The sequence below is a fragment of the Helianthus annuus genome, chromosome 5 (assembly GCF_002127325.2).
Source record: "Helianthus annuus cultivar XRQ/B chromosome 5, HanXRQr2.0-SUNRISE, whole genome shotgun sequence".
Taxonomy (NCBI): Eukaryota; Viridiplantae; Streptophyta; class Magnoliopsida; order Asterales; family Asteraceae; genus Helianthus; species Helianthus annuus.
The window spans coordinates 24759510-24766273 of NC_035437.2; the positions used below are offsets into that span (position 1 = coordinate 24759510).

A 6764-nucleotide genomic window follows, 5' to 3' on the forward strand; every position below is an offset into this window, starting at 1 on the left:
TTACTATTGTCAATTATGCCACGCGTATCTTTTCTACAAGATCTTGTTCAAATGAACATGGCCAACAAGCCGAGCATCAAGGTTAGCATTTCTTAACGATACTCGCCGTCTAGTATATTCTATCATAATTTCCACAGTTATGATCGTTCAAGTTCAGTACCACTAGTTCACATAGAACATCAGTCAATATGTAACTTTCTATTTAGCATCCACAAGTTAAACCATTTACTAACCTTGCTAATTTGGCACCGACCAACGTGTAACAACCCGAGTTGACTCGCTCCTTCACGAATCCGTATCTTAACAGGGTTGATCTTATCCATCTGCTATCATGAACTTCCATTCATGAACATTCTTTCACCGTCCTCGGTAGATTCATTACATCATGACTTCTGCCAATCTCATTATAAAATTAGGGGTTTACACACTTCATTCGATTTTATTTAAACATGATGTTTATCACATGACCGCGTTTATACATCAATACTTTATCAATTCCTTCTTAAGACATTAGTGTGTTAGACCTATTCATAACAGGTCAATACATGGCCATTTCTTAATATATCATTCTTGTTATTTTTATATATATATATATACGTATCGAGGTACATGTTTTAAATCCGTCCCACGGATTTAAATGTAACATCCATACCCTTCATTCCTTCTATGTTTGAATCCATCTAGCGGCTTCAAACATATCATTCGTACCTTTTCTTCCTTACATGTGTTTTAACAAAAACTTAAAGTTTTACTTGCCTTTAGCAACTAGGTTTTAAGGTTAGTCATCTTAGTTGTCGAATCATAATTACTTCATTTTAGTTCTATCCATATATGAGTTTTCTTCTTCCTTACACATTCAACTACCCAAGTAAATGGGGTTCGGCATAAACACTCTCAATGAGAGTTAAGCATACACATTCGATTACCCAAATAGTTGGGTTTCGGCATAAACACTCTCAACGAGAGTTAAGCATACATATTCCACTTACCCAAATAATTGGGTTTTTCGCTTTTAATCATAACTTCTTCTTTCAATCCGTATAACGGATTAAGCTTCTAGCATTCATTAGAGCATTCGAAATCACCCGTTCAAAACGGATGGTAGCTCATTCTTATTCGACTTGTTCGCTAGAACCGGTCGACTCGCATAACTTTTTATAGCCTTCGTTAGCATAACCAAATCCGCAATGGATTTGCTATTTCGCATTCGCTACAACATAGCGCCCACCTGCTACCCAGTTCTACCGGGCATACCTGCAATAATTGCCACGGTCTCACGAACGTCATATGCTTCTTGCGTACTGGCCAGGTGCGCAATCCACACACTAGTTTCGTGCCTTCGTGTAATCATCGCCTTACGCCCGAGAGATGGGTTTCAGTTTCGTGCATATTTCTAATACTTCCCCAAGACCACGTCATGGTCTTTCGTTTAATAATTACCCTCCCAAGGAGACCCTTTCCTTTTTATTTTGACATTGGTACTCATACATATTAGTATTGTGTACCTGGGGTTAATTTGCCTAGTTGCACCTTCGCCCGCCTTGGCGTTCATCCTATCCTGCATTCACGGATCACCCTCTTCAAACTCTTAAGCTTACCTTGCACATAACATACTATTAGTTTCCTTCAAATACATAATCTAATACATACTTACATTCGCTTTTGCATTTAGGCCTCGATCGAGTCTTAGATTGTACGGGTTCTTGGTCACGAGAGCACACCGGTTTGAGTTCAAGTATTTACCTCCTGTTACTTGATTCTCTCAAACCAGGGCTCTGATACCAACTTGTTACGCCCTAACACGTTTAACCTTAAAGATGACGCAGCGGAAAAAGGAGCTTTAAAATTTCTTTCTTTTTAAACGTCTTGACTTACTTGAAGTAAATTTTTAAAGTGACACTGTTACACTGAATACTCCCATCGAACTTATTTACAATTAGAAATATAAATTATTTTTATGACATTACTTATTCAAACACTCCCGTACAATATAACTTAAGACTCGGTCTTCGATCTTCACTTTTCAGTAATCCTCCGTGACTCATACAACCTGCATTCACACATACATTCATAACATTAGCACGCATTATATAAACTAGATTCATTCTCGTACGCTTCCCATTTCGTTATCTTCCTAACATTAAACATTCCATACGCGTATGCATTACCAAGTGAGGCTTCAATAGTGTACCTGCAATGCTTTTCATTCTCAAGGCACGCTGTTAATAACGTTATTACTTAACACATCTAAATCATGGCTGCATATATTCCTATATGCATACATACACGTCTATGTACATACACACCTTCCTATGTTTCTACGTACATACGTACACTTATACGTACCTTCATACATACATATATACACCTTCACATTCGCACCTACATCCCTACGTACGCATTCAAGATCTTACATATCACTACATACACGTATATTAATCACATGGGACCTAAACTTAGATTTATAGCCCAAAAACATTAAAGGCACGATCAAAACCATGCTTGGGAGATCCACCGTAGTCCACGGTTAACATACCGGAACATACGTTCCAAAAATTGACTTAAATAACAATTTACAGCATTTTGGACATGGGGAGGGCGTCGGCGACGGCCCTAGGGGGCGTCGGCGACGGCCCTTGGTTTTACGCGTAGCCCAAACTCTCCGTAGACAGCAAGATAAGGCGTCGGCAAAACTGTATTTTCCATGAGGCGTCGGCGACGGCCCCTATGGGCGTCGGCGACGGCCTCTAGGTTTGCCATTTTCTTGCTGTGTTGCTTTCGTCGATCGTACGCACTAAAACTTGCGTAACTTTTGATCCGTTTATCCGATTAACCTCCCGTTTCTTCCTACATGCTTCTAATTTCACATTCTATCATATGGACTTGGAATCCCATATCCGATTTAAGGAAATTCCTATCTTACACGCTTCCGGCTTATTATTCTTTTTCTAACTATTTGACCCATTCGTGCTTTTACCAACATAATCTGATTATTTGACCACAATGCCATATGGACTTAATACTTTTATTTTCGACTATCATGAAAGGTTAAATTCTCGTTTGCCTTGCATCCTCTTAACTCACTTTCGCTCAAAGGCTTATTTTGACCCGTTATGGGTATTTGCGCATTAAATGGTCTATGACATATAAAACTCTATACTTCGCTTTTATACTTAACCAAGACACTACTCGAATCAAATAGTTTGTTTCCAAACGACTTTTAAGGTCATTTGGCCGAAATACCCATCAAGGGCGTTTTTGTCAATTTAGCCCTATCCTTAACAACAAAGGACTTCCTTGCCTAAGTAACCAATCCTACTACTTAGCTATCATTCTTAATCACACATATCATACTCGGATAGTTGCTAGGATCCGTTTAATACTTCATTGATATCATACCCATTCATTCCTCTATGACCTCAATTATCATACTAATTAGATTGCACATGACTTTACATAAACAACTAAGAAGTAATTATAGAAATTACTTACCTCGTGCATCCGGGTTCGTATCCGATTCCTTGTCTCCTCTTGACCCGTTAGCCTTTCATGCTTGAGTCCGTCTTGACATGATTCCTATACTTTCATGTCACCAAATCACATTTTCGTTAGCATACATCATTGTACATGTTAACGATCATATCAACCGCATATTTCACATTTGACTTTCTTTAGTCAAAACTAACAAGCATAAGACATATAATCAATTTCATATCCTTTCAAACTAATGTAATTCATCATGTCATCACAAATAACGCGTATTAACATAACATGTACCATGCGACTTCCTATGATCCTACCTTTAAGACAACAAATCAAATCATGCTTCCTATGCGTAGACGCGTTGTTGACTTTCGGAAGTCAACGGTTTAACATATAACTTATGACATAACCTCATATATCCGTATTATTATTTTAGGCTGCACAAGCATCACTATATATATATATATATATAACAATCATGATGAAATATGCTTACATCCACACGATCACCTAACTACGTACACATACTTTCACATGTTAATGCTTTCATTATCTCACATTTGACCACCACATACAAGGTGAGCCTATTTAAACGAAGTCATAACATCATTACTAGCAAGTTCACATGTTTTGTATTTAGTGTACATCAAATCCTACATTACCAATAAGAAATTGATCCAATACATGATGTGCATCCTCCTCGTTCAAGCATATGGTACAAGCTCCTAATGCACATTTCCACCCAAATGATATCATCAACAACACCATCTCATGAATTCCTTCTACTACGCGTCTCTTATATTCAACTATCATTAATTATATCATTACCATACTCAACACATATTCATTCATTAGTTAGCATGAAATTTCCCACACTATCCTACACTAGGCATTTCATCAAACACTTGGTGTGCGTACACCGTTTGATGCACAATGTACAACTAAATCATGCTTTCATTCCTATTTCCTATCTTCCTTCATCATCACCACTAAGAATTTCTTTAATTTCATACAATCCTTCAATCTAACCTATATTCATGTATCACACACTAACTAGTTCATAATATTTAAACAATTTTCACAACTACAAGATCATCACATAACATCATACTACTTGAACAAGTGGGTTTTGCTTCAAACCATGAAATTACTCAAAATCACACACAACATAAGTTCTATTTGGTGATTCTAATTCACAATCTTGCTTAATTTCATATCAATTTACGAATTGATCATAACCCATCTTGTCAAACATCATCAAAACATAAAATTCGACTTACTTGGTGTGAAGAACACTTGGGTGGTCAAGAATCTTGGTTCATGCATTAGTTTTGAGCCAAATTCCTCCCTCAATTTGAAGAATTTAGGCTGATTAGGGTTTTTGTTCTTCCCCTGCCCTTTCTCTCGATCGCACACCATCACCAAACACTGACTAACTTTTGGTCAAGTGTTTTATTTATACATTTTTCATTTTAACCCCCTTATCTTTTATAACATGGCATTTATTTCATTTTACATACTAACTTGGTTAACTTCATGTGCACATGTGTTTTACACTTTCCATAGTTTATAAAACTTTACTAATAGTAGAATTCTATATTTATCATTTCTTTTCGCTAAATATTACGATTAAAGCATTTTAGTATATCTTACGAAATTTGGGGTGTTACAGAAATCCAAACCGTAATCGCGCATTTGCTGTTGTATCCAGAGAACCTGAGAGCAGCAGCTTCCAACAGTAATATATTCAGCTTCACACATAGAGGTAGACACACAGGATTGCTTCTTGCATTGCCAAGACACGATCCTGCCTCCTAAGAACTGACAACCACCTATTGTAGACTTCCTGTTCGATTTGCATCCTCCAAAGTCTGAGTCAGTGTAAGCAACAAACGTCAAATCACTATCAGCTGGATACCACAACCCAAGTTTAGGTTTCCCCTTCAAGTAACGAATAATTCGCTTCACTGCTTTCATGTGTGACTCTTTAGGATTCGCCTGATATCTGGCACACAAGCATACAGCAAACATGATGTCGGGTCTTGAAGCAGTCAAGTACATTAGAGAACCAATCATTGCCCTGTATTGAGTAGGATCAACATCTTCAGTACTTTCATGATCTGGGCCAAGATTGTGATTTTCACATATGGGTGTGTTGGAAGTAGTGCAATCATTCATTTTGAACCGACTCAAAATGTCATACACATACTTTGTTTGATGAATAAACATCCCATCCGCCTTCTGTTCAACTTGTAATCCCAGAAAGTAGGACAGCTCACCCATAGCACTCATTTCGAACTTGCTCTTCATCACCTGCTCGAACTCTTTACACATGCTTTCATCAGATGACCCAAAGATGATGTCATCCACGTACACCTGTACCAGCAGAAAATCTTCCTTCTTCCTCTTGATGAATAGTGTACTGTCAATCTGACCTCTTTCAAAACCATTCTTGATCAGATGTGTAGACAGTGTCTCGTACCACGCCCTGGGAGCTTGATGTAACCCATATAAAGCCTTATCAAGTTTGTACACTCGATCTGGATAATCTGGATCAACGAACCCATCTGGTTGTGAGACATACACCACTTCTTGGACTTTCCCGTAAAGAAACACACTCTTCACGTCTAGTTGGTAAACTTTGAAGCCCTTGAATGAAGCAAAAGCCAGAAACAAACGAATTGCCTCCAACCTTGCCACTGGTGCAAACACTTCATTGTAATCAATCCCTTCTTGCTGATTGAAACCTTTGACAACCAATCGAGCCTTGTTTCGCGTGACTATACCTCTTTCATCCTTCTTGCACCTAAACACCCATTTAGTGCCAATCTCTCTTTCACCTTTAGGAAGATCAACCAACTCCCAAACCTTCAACTTAGCAAACTGGGCCAATTCCTCTTGCATAGCTTCAACCCATGAATTGTCTTTAAGAGCCATATGAATGTTCTTCGGCTCCTCTTGGGAAATAAAGCAACTATACAAGCACTCGTTTACTATCCCAGTCTTCTCAATCGACACAAATAAACCAGTATTCGCTGCTATGCTTCTTCTCGTTTGAACACCTGCAGTAGGATCTCCAAGTATCATGTCAACTGGATGATCTCTACTTGCTCGAGTAGTAGCAACCGCATCGACTTCCAAATTGTCACCCAGGTTTGATCCAACCTCCCCCTGAATATGTTGATCCGCAAACGGATTAATGAAATCCTCCCCCTGATTGGGTTCGGGTTCATCGTCACTTGAATCAGTAGCAGCAGCATCTTGGGAAGGTTCCGGAGCAT

The 6764-nt window shown here is 38.4% G+C and overlaps 1 long non-coding RNA gene across 1 annotated transcript; it reads right to left on the minus strand.

The window, feature by feature from the left end:
* Positions 1–1963: 1963 nt before the first annotated feature.
* LOC110938649 lies at positions 1964–4891 on the minus strand. The gene is made up of 3 exons (XR_002591557.1): positions 4764–4891; positions 3493–3576; positions 1964–2050 (listed from the first exon to the last, which is right to left on the minus strand). It is a non-coding gene; the product is annotated as an uncharacterized LOC110938649 (long non-coding RNA).
* Between the last annotated feature and the right edge of the window lie 1873 nt (positions 4892–6764).